Genomic DNA, 21983 nt, shown 5'->3' with positions numbered 1-21983 from the left:
TGGGTTAAACACTTCAAAAACCTGTTCAATATGTGTTGCAAACAGATATTACAAATAGTTCAATGCAAGTCTTTTTTTTAAACTGCAGTATTTCAGAATATGTAGAAACATGCAGAAAGAATTCTAGCTTTTCTGTGCAAAAAATAAACATATTCTTTCTGCTTCTCATTGTAAGTTATTATTAGAGCAGAAGACAAAAAAGCAACTTTCTGCTTTCGTTGCTTTAAACAACTGCTTCAAAATATGTTCTGTGACCTGACCTGCCTTTCCCCTGGCTGTGGGCTCTGGCATCAGGCATTTTGATGTCAGAACTTGACTGTAATAACTTATAATGATAGAGTTCTGATGTTTATCTTTATAATCGGTAACTGGGTGCGTCACTAGTCGCCGATTACAAAGAAATTATAGACTGCCGTTTGTACAGAGATTACAGAATACCATGTATTATATTGCTTCTTTGCAATTGATAGACTTATATAGGACTGGAACAGACATCATAAGAGCTATATATATATACTAAATGGTGTCTACATTTTCACTGTATTTGCCAGAGAATGTTTTCGTAATAGTCACCTTTATAAGTAGAAAAATAAAGGTCAGGGACACATTGATCTGCTCTAATCCTGTTCTAGCATATAATTTATTTTTGCATGATACCTCAGTGGAAGTAATGATCAAATGCTTTAGCCTGCAGAGCCCTTCTTGGCGTTTCAGATTTGCTAGTCTCAGCTACTGGACAAGCAGATTGTTGCAGCTTAAAGGGTGGTAAAAAAAATGATTATACGATTACTCTCCTTACTGTTCAAACTGTACTGTGCCCTTTACGATTAGACAGTCTGAAGCGTTTTCATTTACCACAGAGGCAATGATCCCCCGATGAATCTTTCTTTACCGATAGGAGGGATGGAAATGTTAGTTGTCAAATAAGAACCAATATTTGATAGCCAACTCACAAATGTAAAAGTCAGATTTAGATACGTCACTCTCAAAACCATGCTGTATAAATAAAGAATGCAAAAACCACAGTTGATGGACAGAATGCAGAACAATGTCATACATTCACCCCAGTACAGAGATCTGGGCCTAAATCCATCTTTTTTTGCACTCCACACCAACCCAGTTCAGACATGGCCATATGCAAATCAGTCTGACCCTGTGCTTCATGGGAACAGTCCAGTCCAAACTGCCAAGCCATGCCTTCCCAGGACCGGAAACAAGCTTCCGAGGATCGGTTTCTTGCATTCCAACCGTCTTCAGCCCGGCTTGCTTAAATCCAGTGGTGTGGAGAGCATGGGACTCACGTCTGAGCATACCCATCCCACTCGGGGTGACAAATGCAAAAACCACAGTTGATGGACAGAATGCAGAACAATGTCATACATTCACCCCAGTACAGAGATCTGGGCCTAAATCCATCGTTTTTTTGCACTCCACACCACCCCAGTTCAGAAATGGACATATGCAAATCAGTCTGACCCTGTGCCTCATGGGAACAGTCCAGCCCGAACTGCCAAGCCATGCCTTCCCTGGACAGTAAACAAGCTTCCGAGGACCGGTTTCTGGCATTCCAGCCGTCTTCAGCCCGGCTTGCTTGAATCCAGTGGTGTGGAGTGCATGGGACTCACGTCTGAGCATACCCATCCCACTCGGGGTGACAAATGCAAAAACCACAGTTGATGGACAGAATGCAGAACAATGTCATACATTCACCCCAGTACAGGGATCTGGGCCTAAATCCATCGTTTTTTTGCACTCCACACCACCCCAGTTCAGACATGGCCATATGCAAATCAGTCTGACCCTGTGCCTCATGGGAACAGTCCAGCCCGAACTGCCAAGCCATGCCTTCCCTGGACCGGAAACAAGCTTACGAGGACCGGTTTCTGGCATTCCAGCGGTCTTCATCCTGGCTTGCTTGAATCCAGTGGTGTGGAGAGCATGGGACTCACGTCTGAGCATACCCATCCCACTCGGGATGACAAATGCAAAAACCACAGTTGATGGACAGAATGCAGAACAATGTCATACATTCACCCCAGTACAGAGATCTGGGCCTAAATCCATCGTTTTTTTGCACTCCACACCACCCCAGTTCAGACATGGCCATATGCAAATTCACCAAATTGCTATATACCCGGTACACAGTAAAAAACCATTGAAAGATGCAGCTCAGTTATTGTCTCTAGGTACCTTGGGTTCTTGGTGAACCTGCAATTCCTATATATCCCAACAACAGGATTAGTCCAGCAGAAGTAACCGTATATTGCTTTTAAAAATCTGCCATATTTAGAAGAAGAGACGGGTGAAAATGTTGGCACAAATGTCTGTTTTTTCCAACTCAATTTCCATATTTTTTATTTCAATTGTTAGTTTCCATAAAAAAATCTTGAAGGATCTACACAAATGATCCCTTGCTGAATTCAGAATTTGTCTATTTTCAGAAATGTATACTTCTCTGGGATCCATTATTGATTTTACAGCCATTTCTACCACTAACTAGAAGGAGGTTGAAAGCACAAAAAATTGTCTCGGCCCCAGTAAAATGTCAAATCATAAAACAACCTGGTTTTGCAGGGGGGGGGGGGCGCCTGGTTCTTTGACCCCGGATACGCGGCCATCTAGGTAAGCCTACTAAACCCACACATTTTTAAAAACTAGACACCCTTGGGAGTCCAGTGAGATATGCTTGCGTGGATCCCCCAACGTTTCCCTACCCAGAATCGCCTGCAAACCACAAATGTAGCTAAAAAAATCACTTTTCCACACATTTATGTGTGGGATCAACGTGCTGGCAATAATGTCCTACCACCCAGCATTCCTCTTGTCCTCCTGAATGAAATGATACATCACTTGTGTGGGTGGGCCAAAGGCGTGTGACTGGGAAGGGCCAAAAACATAGGGATAAAGGGTATAGCACCGCAAATTCTAAGCGCTACATTTTTGAAAAATATGCTTTTTGCTGATTCTGCATTGGGTAACCCATCTGCTAAACTCTAAAGGTTCTAAATATTTTAAACTAAAACTTTAGTCACCCATTTTGTAGTTCAAATGAAGAATGGGCAATGGCTCTTCATCTAGAGAAACGAAAACACAATCCTTTTATGTATGTAAATAAGGGCACACAGAAAAGTGATGCTGCAAGTAAGACTCTGTTCACGTCAGTCATCAGAATACAAGCAGGGCTGGCATCTAGCTCTAACACTCGAGTATGACTGCTGTGTACCATTGAACATTAATAACACCAAGTTTCTAGTGGGATCAACGATAGGAAGGGAAAATGGGTGATGGTAAGGAGGGAAAGGCAGGTGAAGGGGATGAAATGACACACATCTCTTCTTAAGCAACAACCAGAACATGCAGATGAAGAAAAAGAAGGAAGACAGATCAATTAGTCCTACAAGATCCTCCATGAAGGTGTCCTGGCTCCTGCACAGTTCGTGACACAGTCTGAAAGGGGCAATCTGAAGATCCTAAAGGTCATAGGGAATAGGCTACTAGTTGGGCTTCTTCAGTAAGAATGTTAGAAAAATAGCCCCATCCAGGGAATTATCTCCACTCACCATTTCTGTAGGGCCACAAGCAAAACTGTTACTGAATCTCAACCTCAGGGCCCTTGTCAACCTACCCAGACACCACATTGCTCATGCACTTGGCTTCTATCCTCACGTACCACTACTTCCCATCCTGATAGAAGGCCCAACACTTATTGATCCTAACAACTTGCATCAGCCTTGAAAACTTAGAATCACCTTTCTCATTATGACCAAGCAACTTTTTCCAGACCAAATCGCCAACAGATATGTCTGTGACCTAGGCGTTAGGTAGGGTGTTAGAGCAGTGCTTGAACTTCCCCTTTTGGAATTCCACCTTTGTTCTGATATCCGATTGGTAGACTATGGTGATACTCCAACCTCCAATGGCAAATTTGGCCTTGAGTCACTAGGAGCATACCTTGGAATTAGGATGTTTTCCCTTTAGAAGCTGGAAAGGCAAACCTCTTGTAACGGAATTATCTAATATTCAGTGTGCCCAGGGGCTCTCCCTTATGGCCATGTGGCCAAGCATATAGAAATATTACTTTGGAGAGCAAAATGGAAAATATCTTTGAGGTGCTTGTTGAATTGTTCTTCCTGACCATTACATTTTGGGTCAAAATGTGCAGTTCTGAGATGCCTATTTTTTGGAGTAGGAGAGACCTTGATAAGTAACCTTCAAAGTAACTGTACACCGTTCTCAGTAACAGAAGACTTGGAGTACCCTTCTCTGCTGAATATTTCCATGAGTAAATCAAGAGCTTCTGATGTGGTCACACTTTCCACAAACTTGAGCTCAGAACATTTAGAATGGTAATAGATGAGATCCAGGGCATACTGCATGTGTGTGGGTAAACAAATAAATGGTCCCACAATGTCAAAACCCAATTTCGACTAAGCCAATTTCAGCTATGGTACAGGCTGCGTAGGGTGGGTGGAGCTCTTGCCGTTTATATTGTATGGAGCACACAAACCCACTGTCTGACAAATTGAACAGCTTTAGCATTCACCCCTGGCCACCAAAACTGAAATTTCAGTTGGTTTTATTGGGCAGACATCCCAATGTGGTCTTGGTGACTAACCTTTGAAGGCGATAAACAGATTCTTTGAGAAGGAACACAATTGTCATTGTTGAAGATATATCCCCTATTACACTCAATGCTGTGGAGATGTTGGGCAAAAGAATTTAATGGACCCCTCAATATTTTGATAACTCTGGGCGGAAAAATCTGATTTTTGGGATCTTCGCGTTTCGCGTAGAACGCGGAGTTATCAAAAACTCTGCGCCCCGCAATGGAGCGGAGTTTATTTTTTGTTTGTGCTTTCAACATGTGTTTTCACGCATGCAGGAGTGACTTACCGGGATGTCTGTGATTGCCGATGAGATTCCCTATCTGTTCGCGAGCGCCACGAGATTTGGTAAGCGGTAGCACGGTCCCACAAGAGTGTGCGATCGCAAACACGTCATTTGGACACGCCATCGGACTTCTGGCAGAAGTTTTGTGAAAATCGTGATCCCGAACACACAGAATTTACAATCTGGAGCAGAATCTCTCTCGAACAGCATCAAAACCTTCCCAAAATGATGATTTGGTTTGAGAAAACTCCTCCGATTGACATTTGGCTGTACTTTTTCTTTTTTTTACTATTTTTTAAGAGGAAGGAAGTGCCCCAGAGTCTCCAACTTCCTGTTCCTGTACAGCAGGCTCCTCCCAGTGCTTTGTCCATCTCCTGTTCACTTTTCATTTAGATTTGGATTTGGAGCTGGAAGGATCACTCTTTGTTTCTTTTGCATCATATATCTTTAGATTTGAGGACTTTTAGATTTGAGATTTCACGAGTAAGTTGGAAAATTGGTGTAGTTTGTTTGATTCAGGCATTGCACCTACTTTTCTTTTTACTTTTCACAATTGTTTTAAAAGTGTATCGTGGTGGATGGCCTGTAGTTTCAGTACTAAGGGCCTAGTTATTTTTTTGTATGTATTTTTTCTACTAGTTTTCTTTAGTAAAGGAAACAAGTTGCACAGTTCACTACATTTATTCCGAATTGTGAACTCAATTTGCAATATTTATTTCATTCACTGGCCCAGTAGCCTGCCAATAGGACTATCAGTCAGTAGGCCCAGAGCTACTCATCATGGGTGCATGAAACAACTGTTTATGTAGTGTCTATCGAATTTTAACATCATTTAGGGGATGGGTGGCATTGGATTGAATTGCAAAATGTTTTTTTAGGGGTACCTTTCACTTTTTTCGTGTGTGTTAAATAAATGCCTTTGTTGGATGTATGTGGTGTGGTTGTTGTGTAACTTGCACTCATTTTTTAGCCCTGTAGATTTTCGTTTTTGCATTGTTGCAGTAAAGCTGTGCTGTTTAGCATGCCTCCTATGTCTTGGCCATATGGAGCCTGCTTGAGTTCATTGTTTTACAGGCCTCCTGGTTGTTGGTCTATGAGTGACCATGTGGCTGGTGGTCATTTTGTGGTGGTAGTTAGTATGCTGCTTTTGCCATAGGCCTGCATGTTTTTCCTTTGTTCCTCCTGGTTTACTGCTTCATCCCCATCGCCAACTGCAGCTTCCTGAATGATGCTGCATCCGCGATGCATAATCACATTCACAATCACAAATCCAAACAGGTTCCATTACATTTGAATTTTTGTTTTTGTTTTTCTTCTTTCCTATCCTTCCTAAGTATATGTAACATAGTACACCATAAAATCCCTTGCTGTCAAAGTCTCACAAATGGCTACTCTGTTTTTTTGTAATAACTGAGTTAATACAATTTAATAATATTAATAACACTAACAAGTGTGACTGACCTCACACACTAAGTTACATATTTTATTTGTTTGTTTGAACTAGTAGTAAATTAAACAACACCAATAAATGTCAAATTTCACTGACGTTCTTCTTGCTTCTTTGCATTTAAGGTACACAAAAGAAAGGAGGCATCATCACCCATTGTACTGCCAGACAGAAGTCCTGCTACGCATGACGTCACGTGACGTGTGACCACAGACATCTCTTCAATTTGTGTGTGCTGCTGACATCTGAAGAAGATGGCCCCAAAGAAAGGTACCAGGTCCTCCAGTACCAAGAAAGGTGTCAATGAGAAGAAGAAGGACGTGCCACTTACCACTTCTGGTGTGCCGACCAAGACCTTTTATGGGAAACCAAAATTTGCGCCTATAGCAGCGGTGTCTGGGGATCAAGCTGGGAGCAACACCTCCGCATCAACTGACCCACCCCACCAACCACCTGGGCCCAAGCCCATGTCTGTTGCGAAGGCAGCAAGTCTAATTACGACAACGCCAATGAGCAGCGATGTTGAACTTGACTTATTGCTATCGCAAAGTAGTACCCAATCAATGCGGGAAACTCAGATAAGTGACAACAACATCCGCCCACAATAGTAATTGTTTCTCCTGAAGTAGGGGCACGGCAGGAATAAGAGCAAACCACTCTTTCAGAAGATCCATAGTCTTCCAGATCCCCAGCAAGGAAAAGGAGGGTTGGTCCATCAAGTTCTTCTGCAAGCCCCCTTCTAATGATCTAGATGCCACTTGGAAGACACCACCTCAGTGTGAGAGTGAAGGCAAGGCTAGAGAAATGGAAGGTTCCAGAAAGCCTTAGAGTTATGGAGGTAGATGTAGAAGAGGAGGATGATGACAAGCCAGTCATCATGGACATCAGTTCTGCCCCAGCGGAGACCGACATTACCCCATCCCAAATTTCTGTGAGGGATGTGGCACAGATACCATCAACACAGGTAACACTAACGCCACCTCCAGCTTCCACATTTGCATTTGCAAAGGCCCAGCAGCAACCTACATCCAGCACTACCACCTCAGTAGAAGTAAGTAGTGGTAGTGCACAGAGTCAAATTCCATGCCCACCCTCTAGTTCACCCGGCATTGCAAGTGGCACCTCCAGCAGCTCCAGAAAGTTCACCTCCCCAGTTTGGGACTTCTTTTTGGTTATCAGTAAAAAGGAGAACATTGCTATATGCTCCATTTGTAAACAATGTGTTAGTCGGGGTAAGCTTGGTACAAACTATGGTACCACAGGCCAAACAACCCAACTGAAAATACACCACTTGATCCAGTGTGGGAAACACCTTAAAGGACAAAAAAGTAAAGCTGCACCCATTGTTGTTGATAGTGATGAAGAAGTACAAGATACGATCATGGTGGAAGGTGAACAAGAGGGAGACACTTTCTCTGGAACACAAAGTAGCCCTGTCCCCAGCACTGAAGTGGTACCGCCCACATCCTCATCAGCCGCAGCAACATCTCAGTGGCACATGAGTAAGAGTCAGGCTGGGAGTGAGACACCAAGGCAACAGAGTACTGCAATGGAAAAAAGAGCTGCGTTGAGCCTAACAACATCTGGCGTCAAGAAGTCACCTGCATCAGTAGCACTAGAAAGGAAAAAAATCCTGCCTACCATTCTCAGTACAAATGTAACTACCCAGCGGCACTTTTGTATAATGCAGAGCTGGCTAAAATGTTAGCGCTGGACCTTCTCCCTTTTTCTTTTGTGGAAGGGGTGGAGGTTTTTTGAATTTGTGACAGCCATCTGCCCAAAATAGAAGGTTCCTAGCCTGACCTATTTTGCCAGAGTTGCTGTTCCAGCACTACATCACGACATGCTGGAATGCTTGAACAAGCTTTGCGGCAGAGTGCTGTTCATAGTATCCACATCACAACAGACATGTGGACCAGTTGCCAAGCCACTGATTACATGTGCATCACTGCACGCTGGATCTCTTCTGTGGGCGTTAGAGAAAAGATATCTGCAGGTGTTGACACTGCTGAGATTTTTAATGACACTCGGAAACATGCAACTGTAGCCATGTTCGCCATTTAGAAATCTCTCACTGCTGCAAACATTTTGGAATAGTTTAACAGCAAGGTCTTTGAATGGCTGCACCCTAGAGGGCCTAACATTGGTTTTGTTGCCACGGAAAATGGCAGTAATATTGTTAAGGTCATGGGCAATGGTGGCTATTTCAGGTTCCTGTGTTTGGTGCACTGCATTAACATCATTGTTCAAGACTTTCTGAAAAAAGAATACAGAGTCAGCAACTTACTAACCACCTGCAGAAGAATATGTAAACATTTCAGCTAATCTTTTAAAGCCTGGAAGCAGCTGAGGATCATTCAACAGGAATATAGCGTGACAGTTAAAGCACTCATCCAGGAGGTGCCAACAAGTTGGAACTCAACGTATTACATAATTGACCATCTGTTTGAGCAGTACAGACCAATCAATGGATATTTAATGCAAAGACTAGGGGATGCGGGTGTGAAAGGCATGACCGTTGAGATGGACCAAAGGGGCCTAGTAAAACGCCTGACAGAGATGCTTTTTCCATTTGAGCTCTTCACATGTGAAGTCAGCAAGAAGGACTGTACTATGGGCCAAGCTATCCCATTGTTGCACATGCTACAGGAACAGCTGATGGGGGTGTCTGCAATGTACGCAGGTTTGGAGAAAAACAAAGAAGCATATGAGTTGGTTTAGAGCTTATCCCTTTGCTTACCTGAAAATACAGGGGGGCAAACTAAGATTGTGTCATCCAACCATTACATTTCTGCCACAATTCTGGATCCATGGTACAAATCAGTACTGAACACTCACACATTAATTCCTTTATCAAAAGTGGATGCTGGCAAGTACAAAACTTGGATAGTTGCGGTAGCTAGTAGCTTTGAAAAAGACCAACTGGAAATTAGAGGCCCGCTACTCCAGCCAACAGCAAGTACTTCAGGGTAGCCAGCATCAAGTTCAACTTCAGAGCCTGAGGGCAGTGTGTTTGGCTCAGAGCAGTCAAAACCAGCAACATCAACAACAGCAAGAACAGGATCATTAGCCCCAGTAAAATCTGCACAAGAATGGTATCTACAGCAAGGGCTTGTTAGGTCCAGTTCTGATGCAAATGCAAAGGCAAAATAGGCCTGGCAAAGCGGAGCACCCCTGAGCATTGAGCGGATGGACCAGGCCTATCTGGCTGACTCAACAGAGGTCTACATTGATCAAAACTCATTGCTGTATGGCTATATGAAAAGTTGCCATTGGCCAGTGCTCAGCAGGCTGGTGATAAACTATCTGGCTTGCCCTGTCGCAAGTGTCTCCACTGAGCATATTTTCAGTGCTGCTGGTGCCATTGTAACAGTGAAAAGGACCAGTCTATTGCCACAAAATGTGGAGAGGTTAACCATGATCAAAATCAGCACTTTACACCACCATATGACACCAGACCTGAAGCACAGCAGGAAGAGGAGGACAGTGACTTAGGTGAAGAAAGTAGTGTGGTAGATAACCTACTTCTGGGTGAACCACCAGTGTTTGAGGACGGGCTCTACTTCCCTGACAACTAGGTTTTAACGTGTTACTTTCTTTCTTCCTTATTTACTTTTATTATTTGTGTGCGTCTCTGTCTTTCAGGTTCGGATCGAATCACAACAAATCCACCACCACAGTCATGTCTTTCTATTGCTGTATTGGAGTTGCAACTGTGTGCATTTATTAAAGAAGTCCACTCCTCGAGTCCTGCTCCATCCATCCTGACTTCCACTGAATCCATTTCCCTCAGGCCAGACATCGGATGGAGAATAGTACAAGAAATGTGTGCCTGCCTGGTCGAGTCCCTCCAAAAGAACATGATTATAGCTAACCTCCTTTCCAAGCAGAGAGCGACTGCCCCTTAAGGTAATCATGGCATGCATTGGACGCTGACTCTGAGTGATTGGTGTTTGTGTTGTTGTTGCTGTTGTGCATGAACTAAGTGTACTAGTATTTAATCTACACACTGAAACAAAGTGAATTAAGTCAATGTTTCCCTTCTTGTTGTTTAATAACAAACTGTACTTCTACTGCAGAGTCATCCTTTGCATTTTTTAATATGGAATCTGGACTCACTCGGTACAACACTACAGACCGAGTTGGACACCATGATGATGATGATGACCACAGACTTGGAGATGATTGATGGAATAACTCAGGGTGTTTCAGGAAGTGGCATAAAGGTAAACATGTCAATCAACAAAAACCACAGCAGACCTACATGTCTGTGTCAGTGTAGTAGAGCGGTATGACTGACAGTTGTGCATTGATTTAGATACTTAATTAATGTGGAAAATTCTATGTTGCTGTATATGTGTGCTCTGTCTGGCTCAGTCAAAATCTAAGCTAACTGGAGTATGCATGGGTACCGTGGCGTGGGCCTGGTCTGTCTTGTTGTTGTTGTAGTGTGGGTAATGCTGAAAACAGAGTAGACATGATTTAGCCATGCCGCAGCCGCCTCAGTCTGAAACTGTTCTGTTGAACTCCTCCATAATTTATGCATTTTTTTCTATTTGATTTTTCAACATCCCTTTGGTTTTTCTATCTACGCTTACAGGCCAGCTTTTACCCTGTGCTATACTGGGGAAAAAAATTCACACTTACCTTACCAATCCGCATCTGCCAGGTAGGCAGTAGGGCACCCAAGATTGACGGACAGAGCATCCATCAAAGGGAGGACCAAGAGGAATAATGAGATACAACTTCCCAATTTGACCAGGATAACACAGTAACTTAGTGTCATTCATCATCCTTTAATTAATTTGATTAATTTTTTCTCTTCAATCTTTACCACTGTGTGTTGTTGTTTGTTAGGTTTGCTCTTAGTCTTTGCTTATATCCCTACAGCTATTTTTTTTAATTTTTCTTTGCTAGCTTTAAAAGGAAGCCCGGTACAACAACATAACATAAATAAAATATATGCAATTTGGTCTCTCTGATTGTTGAGGTATGACTAAATTTCATTTGCACTAATATTTGATCACACACTTGCTGGGGCAGATGTGGTTAAAGCAAGTTAAGCAAGCAACACTAATTTATGGCTGGGCGAGGATCTTTTAATTCTGCTCTAAGTATATATATCGTCGTTCACATTGGCAACAGATTAGATTGCCCAGTGCCCACCCATGCTCAGTATTATTCGCTATTCCCTTTTTTTTCCAGATGAACATAATTAATATTAACCCATTATTAATTGTCGTCATGGATTTCATCCTTCCAGCACTAAAAGGTATGCTTGTCCACTTCATAGATTGAGTCAACTACTTCAGTTTGTTGTACTTTGTACTAGGCTATCCTTGCTGCCACCATTATGTTTTATTTTACTTTAGAATTAATAATATAAATATCATTAATCATCACTTTTTTCTTGTTTGGCAGTCTTCTTCTTGTGTACTTACTTACTACGTACTGTACTTTTACTACTCGTTCCATAGTCTTCCTCAGGTGACTGACTTGTCTCATTTTATTTTTTTGCAAATGCAACTGTCCACTACTGCTACAACTACCCACCATGGATGGCACCTTAGGAAACCAAACAATCACCATGCATCCATGAACACGGCGCCGTACCAGCGGAGGCACAGAGGCTGGTTGGGCCCTGGGGCATTGGAGGAAGATGCTGCAGCTGCTGACTCCTCCTCCTCCTCCTCTGCCAGGAAAACCAGCTGGCGATATTCATCCCGGATGGCCTCTAGCTTCCTTTGCCGGGCCCTGGCCGCCAACTCCTGCCTAGTGGTTTTACTTTTGGAAGGAGTAGCTATATCAAGAAAGGAAATTAAATTACAGTCCACACATACAAATGATAGTGGCACAGTAGTAGCAGTACCACTAGCAGCTGTCGTATCCTCTCCTCCTCTCTTCCTTTCCTCTGCCCCAAAGATTTGGATGTGGTGATGATGATTATGCTTTCAGGCACTAAGTATGGAGTAGAGGTATTCTTTTTTTTCCCTCTTGTTTAACACAGTTAATCTTGTAGGTATGCCAGCTCAGTCAGCTTGTGCCCTAGACAGACATACTCATGTTGTAGTCTTGCAGACTCATGTACTTTACTACTGTCTGCATGTGGGGCAACTGTACTACACAATTATGTATTTCCATTACAGCCATACTCTGTTACATCAATGGCAAATGCTCAGGCAATTTTACTTTCACTCTGATTGCACTACTGCAATAAGGCACAAAATGATGGTTAATGATCACATGATTATGGATGATGAGAAACAGCGGCTCAACATTATGATGTCACTCATGTGATGATGATGTTGATGACATACTGAGTGTTTTGTAAGTACTAGTTACCATGCAGCTGATAGGTCACCCATGGCTGACACGGGGAGGAGACTGGAGCGGAAGTGGGCCTCGGAGTCAGAGGGAGGCGATTATGGGTAGGTTAAATATTTAGACATGCACAATATATATGTTGTGCTTCCGAACTACTGTGAGTCAAAGGGTTATTCCATTCTGAAATACAAGTACAACCTCAACCCTTTGAATCAAAAACCTTGAAAAAAACGTCCTTATTCTTCCCAGGGCTTGTTTTTTTCATTTATATTCAGTGCATTGCTCTTCTAACATTATTATATTATTTTATACGTAATATTCTTCACCCTTGGCTTTGGTACTCTGGCACAGTTACATTTTTTTTACATTCTCTTCACCCAGTCTGACTCTGTTTTCACCTACTATATGATACCATCCAGGCATCCATCCATACAAACAAGGCTATCATAAACCGGATTTAACTGACAGCAACATACATTTAGATATATAACCAACCACCACCCATGCCATGCGTCCTTGCTTGCCTTAGAGTTTGACCCCTCAAACCCCCGTAGGATTGCTTTTTAACCCTTCCAGTTTCACCCACCCAGACAGGCATCCTTTCTGCTTTCTCTTTCATATTTTCACCCATCCTTCAACTACCCATGCATCATATTCCTATCATCTTCATCTGCCACCTATGCATCCAGGGGGCCCTTCCTTCACCCACGCCTCCTTCTCTGCCAGTCATACATGTCGTCGAACTGTTTGTCTTCCTCATAAAACTGTCTTTGCTGAGTAAAGAATTGAGTATACCATTAGTTACTCAACGCCCACCGCTAATGCTAATGTTTAAGTAAAGAACAGGGTGTCTTCTCTTCAACTGTTCAGTGTTCACAAGCACCGACTTAGCCGCAGCAGAAATACAGTGTACTGCTAGTACTGAGTGTACAGTGTACACCCTTGCAGTACATATATACATCATTCTCAATAAGTAAGGAATATGGCTTACTGCCGCCCGCCACTCCTGCTGGCTCACCCCTGTGGCTGCGCTTCCTCTGGATTAACAACAAAACAGAACAAATGTCAGTACTGAGTACTATTAACTAAACCATTTAATATTCAGACCCATGACACTAAACCAACAGGTCCACAACGTGCCATCATTTATTTATTTTTCAGTAAGTGTTTTAATTGCTTATTAAAACACTCTATACACATAGCAAATTTATATTTACAGAATAACCATCAAAAACATACTTAATGAAAACCACTAAACCACAGAGACACCCACAACCACTCAATGCATCCCTTCATTCATTTCCTCAATCATTAAAAACATAAAATACATTCAACCCTTACACCAGCCACATGCCTCACCGGGTCAGGCCAGACCTGACTGCTATAACTTAAAGATGGCCACGTCCCAAGGAGGCCTACTACACAACAGAGGTCAAACAACCAGACAATGAAACTTCAATCTCACAATGGCGCGCACCCAAATCAAAAACTTCCAGAGTCTACAATGTACAACTATTATTTACAGTGCACCAGTGGATGACCTAATTAACAACTAGGTTTGTTTGACAAAAAAACAACAAAAAAGTATGACGCGTTTCGAACCCAACAGGTTACAGGATTCTCATCAGGACCATAGAATGTAAAATAAAGAGAGAAACACATACTCTTATTTATTCGGAAAGCATCTTTATCTAATGGCTCAAGAAGCACCAACCGCGGTGCATGCAGCTTACCGTAGTCATGCGGCAAACCAAATCTGCTATCTCAGGAAATGAAGCAATAAGGGAGTGTCTAAAAAAGAACAGATTGACAACAAGACAGTCTTACAAAAATTGTTCTTGTGAAAATTCATCCTATCTAGTCACACAACAAGTAGTGTTGGTTAGCTGTTGCAGGGACTTACAGAGAGATGTCTCCAGTGAGTCTTCCCACATGGAAAGACGCGCTACCGCTTTTGTTATTTAGCGCCGAAAAATCGCTTTTAAAATGTTTATGTTTCTATGTTGATCACTATTACTTCAATCTTTCGCCTACTTGCACCTTAAAAGATTATTTCACTCACCTGTTGCTTTAGAGGGATTCTTAGCCACCATACCCAACTCCAGCTCCATCTTAGGGGAAGGAAGGGACATTTGTGGGTGCCATTTTGGGAGCGCTCTAGTGGCGAGGCGGCAACGCTTGACAGCTACTTAAGATGGTCATTGCAGGCGTGCCGGGTCTAGGACAAGGTACCACTGCTATTGAGGCTACTGGAAAGACGCGCTACTGCTTTTGTTAATTAGCGCTGAAAAATCGCTTTTAAATTGTTATGTTTTTATGTTGATCACTATTACTTCAATCTTTTGCCTACTTGCACCTTAAAAGATTATTTCACTCACCTGCTGCTTTAGCGGGATTCTTAGCCACCCTACCCAACTCCAGCGCCATCTTAGGGGAAAGAAGGGACATTTGCGGGATTTGCGGGCGCCATTTTGGGAGCGCTCTAGTGGGTGGGCGGCCACGCTTGACAGCTACTTAAGACGTCCATTGCAGGTGTGCCGGGTCTAGGACAAGGTACCACTGCTATTGAGGCTACTGGAAAGTCGCGCTACCGCTTTTGTTAATTAGCGCAGAAAAATTGCTTTTAAAAATGTTATGTTTCTATGTTGATCACTATTACTTCAATCTTTCGCCTACTTGCACCTTAAAAGATTATTTCACTCACCTACTGCTTTAGCGGGATTCTTAGCCACCCTACCCAACTCCAGCGCCATCTTAGGGGAAGGAAGGGACATTTGCGGGTGCAATTTTGGGAGCGCTCTAGTGGCAAGGCGGCCACGCTTGACAGCTACTTAAGACGGTCATTGCAGGCGTGCCGGGTCTAGGACAAGGTACCACTGCTATTGAGGCTACTGGAAAGACGCGCTACCGCTTTTGTTAATTAGCGTTGAAAAATCGCTTTAAAAATTTTTATGTTTCTATGTTGATCACTAATACTTCAATCTTTCGCCTACTTGTACCTTAAAAGGTTATTTCACTCACCTGCTGCTTTAGCGGGATTCTTAGCCACCCTACCCAACTCCAGCGCCATCTTAAGGGAAGGAAGGGACATTTGCGGGTGCAATTATGCGAGCGCTCTAGTGGCGAGGCGTCCGTCCGCGCCCTGCCGGGACCAGGGGCCACAACCCCTGGCCCCTGAATTGCGTATTCCAGGTCCGCGCTCTTAGCATTAAATCACGGCAAACTACAGCTTAGTCGTGCAATTATTACGGACCTACGGCGGGAAGGGCTGCTCAACCCTTCCTACACCAACCTGAATCGCGGGACCAATAGAAAGGACCGAGCAAAGAGCCTCAATTTTGCTCTACTTAACACCCGCTCCCTGCAAACACATAATTTGGAGATATTTTCATTATTGCAGAGAGGGGAATTAGACATCATGGGAGTTACTGAAACATGGCTTGAGGAGTCCCCACTCCTGATCTGGTGGCCTCCCTACCATCTAATTTTGTGGCCATCTGTACAAATCGATCAGGCACAATGAAAGGAGGTGGAGTCGCTCTCCTATATAATAGCCGCTTGAAAGCAGAAAGAATCTGTGTAGAAAGTCTGGAGGGTGCCGATAATCTAGGGGTTAAATTCCATGCTGCCACTGAATGTTTGGTAATACTCCTGGTCTACCGGCCCCCACGTACTTCACCAGATTTCATGGACTCTTTTTTGGAATTAGTACACGATCTCCGGTCATGTTACAAAAGACTGATTGTTATTGGAAACTTCAACTTGCAATGGGAGAAGTCTCCCAAGGACCGTCAGGAAACCCAGCTAGAGGAGGCGCTTACTTCCCTGGGTCTTGTTCAACAGGTAGTGGGTTCAACACACGACAAGGGTCAAACCCTTGATTTAATTTGGATGACTGACCAGGAGCGGAGCCCCATTGCTATTTCTCCTTGCTCATGGTCAGACCATCATCTTCTGCAGGGTCAGCTTGCTGTCTCAGGGCAAAGGGAAATACCAGGGGCGGGATGGAAAGTCATAAGAAGTTGGAATAAGATCATAGAGGGGGATTTGGTAGCTAATTTGCAAACCTCACCCTCCCACAAGAAGCCCGAAGGCAATCTAGAGGCTATTTGTTACAATCTGACAACGAAACTTGAGAGAGCTATTGAAGTCACTGCACCTTCACGGAGGGGGAAAATCGTGGACAAGGGAATAGGTGCTCCATGGTTCAATGACACCATTAGGCTAAGGAAGTGAGCCTTGCGTAAAACTGAGAGAGCCTGGCGCAGAGAGTACGATCCTAGTGCATGGAGTTTGTTTGTACAGGAATTCGCTCACTATAAACAGGCAATTTTGTCTATGAAAGCGGAATTGTATGAGGATAGAATTGTGGCAGCAAGAGACCCCCAGAAGGAAACCTTTAAAGTCCTAACAGAATTAAGAAAAAACAAAGAGCAGAGCCCTTCTTTTTCACAGGACGACTGTTAAAAATGTCAGGATTTCTTCTCTAACAAAATTGCGGATCTTCTAACAGAAATCTTGCATACTTCAAGACTTGACTGTCCGGTTCAACCCACTCCGGCAGCACCCTTGATTACCCACCCTCTGAGTACACTGCCCCTGATTACCAAGGAACTACTGGCTAGCTTAATGGTGTGAGTAATGTCTGGGTCACAGGCAGATCCGTCCCCCCCTAGGATATTCAAGCTAGCACTACCAGGAATGGAGGACAATGTCTTTGCCCTCCTTAATAGTTCTCTGGAAACAGGACTGGTCCTCACTATTTTTAAGGAGGCACGCCTAATTCCTCTCCTAAAGAAGCCAGGGGGGATTTCAAGAACTTGAAAAACTTCAGGCCCATCTCCCAGCTGCCGTTTCTAGCAAAAATACTGGAACAACATGTTCTTACATATCTTTCTAGCCACCTCGAAAACAACAAACTGCTAGAACGGAATCAGGCGGGGTTCAGGGCACATCATAGTACGGAGCTGATAATGCTGTCCATTCTCGATGATCTGAGATGTAGAGCAGATAAAAAGATCCCGGGTGCCCTGGTGCTGTTATTCCTCTCCGCGGCTTTTGACACGGTGAACCATAGTCAATTGCTCTTGCGGTTGGGGGATTTCGGCATCCAGGGAACTGCGCACGCCTGGCTAACTTATTTTCTACAAGATCTATCACAGAGAGTGCAACTGGCTGACCTGGTCTCAACATCAGCAGTTATCTCGTGTGGGGTGCCGCAAGGTTCGGCACTCTCACCTCTCCTTTTTAATGTGTATCTGCAGTCACTGATCTCTTCATTAAACCAGATGGAATGCCAAATTTATAATTATGCAGATGACACCAAGATTGTCATTCAAATTGAGGACTCACCCGGTGCACATGCTAGACGGCAGAACATCTTGAAATACACGGTCAACTGGATGTCCGCTAATTCTTTAAAGATAAACCCAGATAAAACAGAGGTGCTGCCAATTACTATCTCTGGTAGCCCTTGGAACAATCTATTCTGGCCGAAGGAATTAGGGTCGTTTCCAGAACCGGCAGTAGCTGTGAAAAGTTTTGGTATCCACATAGATGGCAAACTGACTATGATGAATCAAGTATCTTCAGTCGTCGGAGCGTGTGTAGGCCTTTTGAGACAACTCCTGGAAAATCTCTCATATTCTGTCTCCAGCAACTCTGAGGCGCGCCGTGTCAGCCATAATTCTGTCGCACTTAGACTATGGCAACTCACTGTACGCTGGTCTTCCCCAGCACCAGTTGACTAGGCTACAAACAGTTATGAATGATGCAGCCAGATTGGTCTTTAAAAAACTGAGGACACATGTAACTCCTTTATTGCGTAAGCTACAGTGGCTGCCTATCAGACAAAGAGCAATGTTTAAGGGACTTTTTATCACCCATAAAGCCCTATATGGAAACGCGCCAAGCTACATCAAAACGCGTTTGGTTCCATATATCCCCAGCAGTGCTCTCCGTTCAACCGTTGCTACTCTTTTGGCCCGCCCATGCTTTAGACTAGCTACTATGGGCGGGCGTGCTTTTTCAAATGCGATCCCAGTGGCCTGGAACTACTTGCCAATACATCTGCGCAAAGAACCAAGCCTCCTGACTTTCAAGAAGATGCTCAAAACTGTGCTCTTCCGGGAGGCATGGGGCTCGTTTTAAGGTTGAATTTGAATTTGAATTTAAAAACATTTGTACAGCGCTTGCATACCCAGCGGTTTCATGGCGCCAGTGGTGATCAGTGGATGGCAGCAGCAGAGAGATTAAGGGTAGGCTTGTGTGAACAAGAAAGTTTTAAGGTTTTTCCGGAACAGGGGGTAGGAAGGTGAGGTGCGCAGAGTAACCGGGAGGGAGTTCCAAAAAGTTGGAGCCAGGACAGCGAATCTCGCTCCGCCCGCCCTCTGCTTTTTAAAGCGAGGGATGGTAAGGAGGGCCAAATGGGCCGAGCGAAGTTCTCTGCCTGGGCAGTATGGTTTGATAAGAGAGCAGATAAACTCGGGAGCAGTGCCCGCTCTGGCTTGACATGTAAAGCAGCCGAGTTTAAACAGGGCACGCTCTCTTATGGGGAGCCAATGCAGTGTTTTGAGTAATGGGGTGACCCAATGATATCTGGGGAGGCCATGGATCAGGCGGGCCGCCTGATTCTGCACCAGTTGTAGTCGATGGATCATGTATGCAGGGGCTCCATTATAGACTATATTACCGTAGTCTATACGGGACAGTACCATAGCCAACATGATGATTTTTAAGGCTGAGGGGGAAAAAAAACGAGAAACTTTCCTGATTACTCTGAGGGAAAAGAAACCTGAAGAAACCACGGAGTTGACTTGTGGGTGAACAGTGAGCTGGGGATTAAGAAAGATTCCCAGAGTTTTCACTTTGGACACCGGGAGTGGAGGGGCACCAAGGGAGGGGGGCCAGAAGGAAGGGGACCAGGGGCTGCAGCCACCTCCGGTCAGGACCACCTCGGTCTTATCCGGATTGAGTTTGAGGTGGCTGCAGTTCATCCAATCTTGAATGAGGGTCATGGTAGTTTGGACGTTCAGGGCGGATGAAGGTGAATGGGACAGATTGAAGATTAACTGGAGGTCGTCCGCGTAATTGAACACGGTGACCTCCAGTTGCTGTAACATAAAAATGAGGGGAAAAATATAAAGATTGAACAAAAGAGGGGAAAGTGATGAACCCTGGGGGACCCCGCATTCTACCTTACGAGAGGCCGCCGCAAATCCAGCCAAGTGGACTCCTTGTGTTCTCCTGGCAAGAAAGGACTCCAGCCAAGAAAAGGCTAGGCCCTCTACACCCGCCGCCTTGACACGGTTAAGGAGGATGGTATGGTCCACCGTGTCAAAAGCGGCGGATAAGTCAAGGAGAATCAGGGCTTGCGGAAGGTTGATGTCGATGCCTTCACGCAGCTTGTCCATGACTGAGATGACCACTTTTTCAGTAGAATGCAGGGGACGGAAACCGGCTTGGCAAGGGGAGAGGCAATGGTTTGCCTCAATGTGAGTGCTCAAAGTAGAGGTGATGTGGGTTTCAAGAACCTTTGCAAGGTAGGGGAGGAGTGAAATGGGGCGGTAATTGGAAGAGGAGGAGGGGTCGGCGTCCAATTTTTTTAAGATTGGGATGACAATCGCCGATTTGTGTGAAATGGGAACATGACCATGGATAAGTGAGTCGTTAAGGAGGGTCAAAGGGGGGGTGGGGCAGGCTGAGTAGACTTCCCTGAGTATGCAGGCAGGGGCAAAGTCCTGAGGTGAGCCTGATTTGACCCGTTGGAGCAGAGGTCGGAGGGTGTCAATAGTTAGAAGTGGAAAGTTGGTCAGTTTAGCGGTAGAGGGGGGGGAGGGGTCGACAAAGGTGGAGGAGGGCGGAGGGATGTTGTGTTTGATTTTTACGACTTTGTCTATAAAGAACTCGTTGAGTGAGTCACAGAGGGATTGGGACGGGGGAATGGTTGCTGTGGCTCTGGTGGATGAGGCAAGCTCATGGACGGTGGAGAAGATTTCTTTCGATTGTGGCTCAGCGACCATTATCCTGTGGGTGTAGTATTCAGCTTTTGCTTCCAGGATGCTCTTTTTATAAATTTGCAGAGCGGCCAGGTAGATTGTTTTCTGGGCAGGGTCGTAAGTTCTTCTCCAAACTCGTTCAGCCCTTCTTGCAGCAAGTTTTTTCTCTTTAAGGTCGGGGGTAAACCAACGATTGGCTGCATGGGCCCGTTTAACTGAAAGACGCTTGAGGGGGGAGAATTCGTCGCCTGCCACCGTGAGCCAGTTGTTAATTGCGGCCAGCTGAGGGGCGGCTGTCAAACCGGTAAGATCCGGACAGGTCTTAGCCAGGGCCGAACAGAAGGAGGGCATGTTTACCTTACCCCATTTCCGAACTTGCTTGGCCCTGTGATTATTCTGTGTGTACGTCTGGTCTAGCGCTTAGAGACCCCTGGGTGATAACGCGCTATATAAATCTAAATAAATAAATAAATGTATTTGGACTTTCGAGTTGCTGAAATAAATTCCAAATCACCTGCCAAACAAGTACATGCATGTTTAATGCTGGGTCATGCTCCAATAAAAAAGTGCATACTTGTATGAAAGCACCAAGGCATACCTTATCAATGCATATCCCCAGAGTGTGTCGAATGATCGTCGATTGCTGTGTTCAATTATATGTTTCACCAATACTGTAAAGAAACCACAGCATTTTTAATAGCTCATTATTTGTAAAGAGCCCATTGAACTATTAAATAAAATTTGGACAGCAGCAATCACCTGAATATTCCGACTTCAGAGCTTTTGTGAAACCGCCCGTCCGCCTAACACAACTTCAGCGTCTGACGCGGTACATCTCGAGGCTTTCATGGGTGGCTGGGAAGTGGAGTTTAAAGAAGCCTTTCTCTTTACGCTAAACTTTAGCAACAAGCACATATCCTTAAGCAGTAGTACACCGTAGTAACACGCCTGCCATTTATTGGCACATTATGCCTAAGTCAGAAAACAGATCATATCTCGCAACATGTGGAACCCCCGCTATTTGCGCAACTCTTTATTACGATTCAGTGATCATTAGAACCGCAGCGACAACAACTATGTGACGAGAACGAACGAGACGCGTTGCAAGGCTATCTGGGATAACACGGGCAGCTGGGCATTGACATTTTTGGAGCCTTTTTCTTTTTACGAGCTGAACTTTCTTGCAACGTCGGCAAACAAGCACATATCATAAAGTGATAGTGCTGCACCGAAGTACCACACCTGTCATTTTTTAACACATAGTGCCTGAGACAGATGACCTGTCTTCCACCATATGGACTTTCCGCTATTGCGGAACTCGTTTT

This window comes from Lissotriton vulgaris, chromosome 12, assembly GCF_964263255.1.
Source record: "Lissotriton vulgaris chromosome 12, aLisVul1.2, whole genome shotgun sequence".
Classification (NCBI taxonomy): Eukaryota; Metazoa; Chordata; class Amphibia; order Caudata; family Salamandridae; genus Lissotriton; species Lissotriton vulgaris.
The sequence above is the reverse complement of the archived record's forward strand: the minus strand, read 5'-3'. Positions refer to the sequence as shown.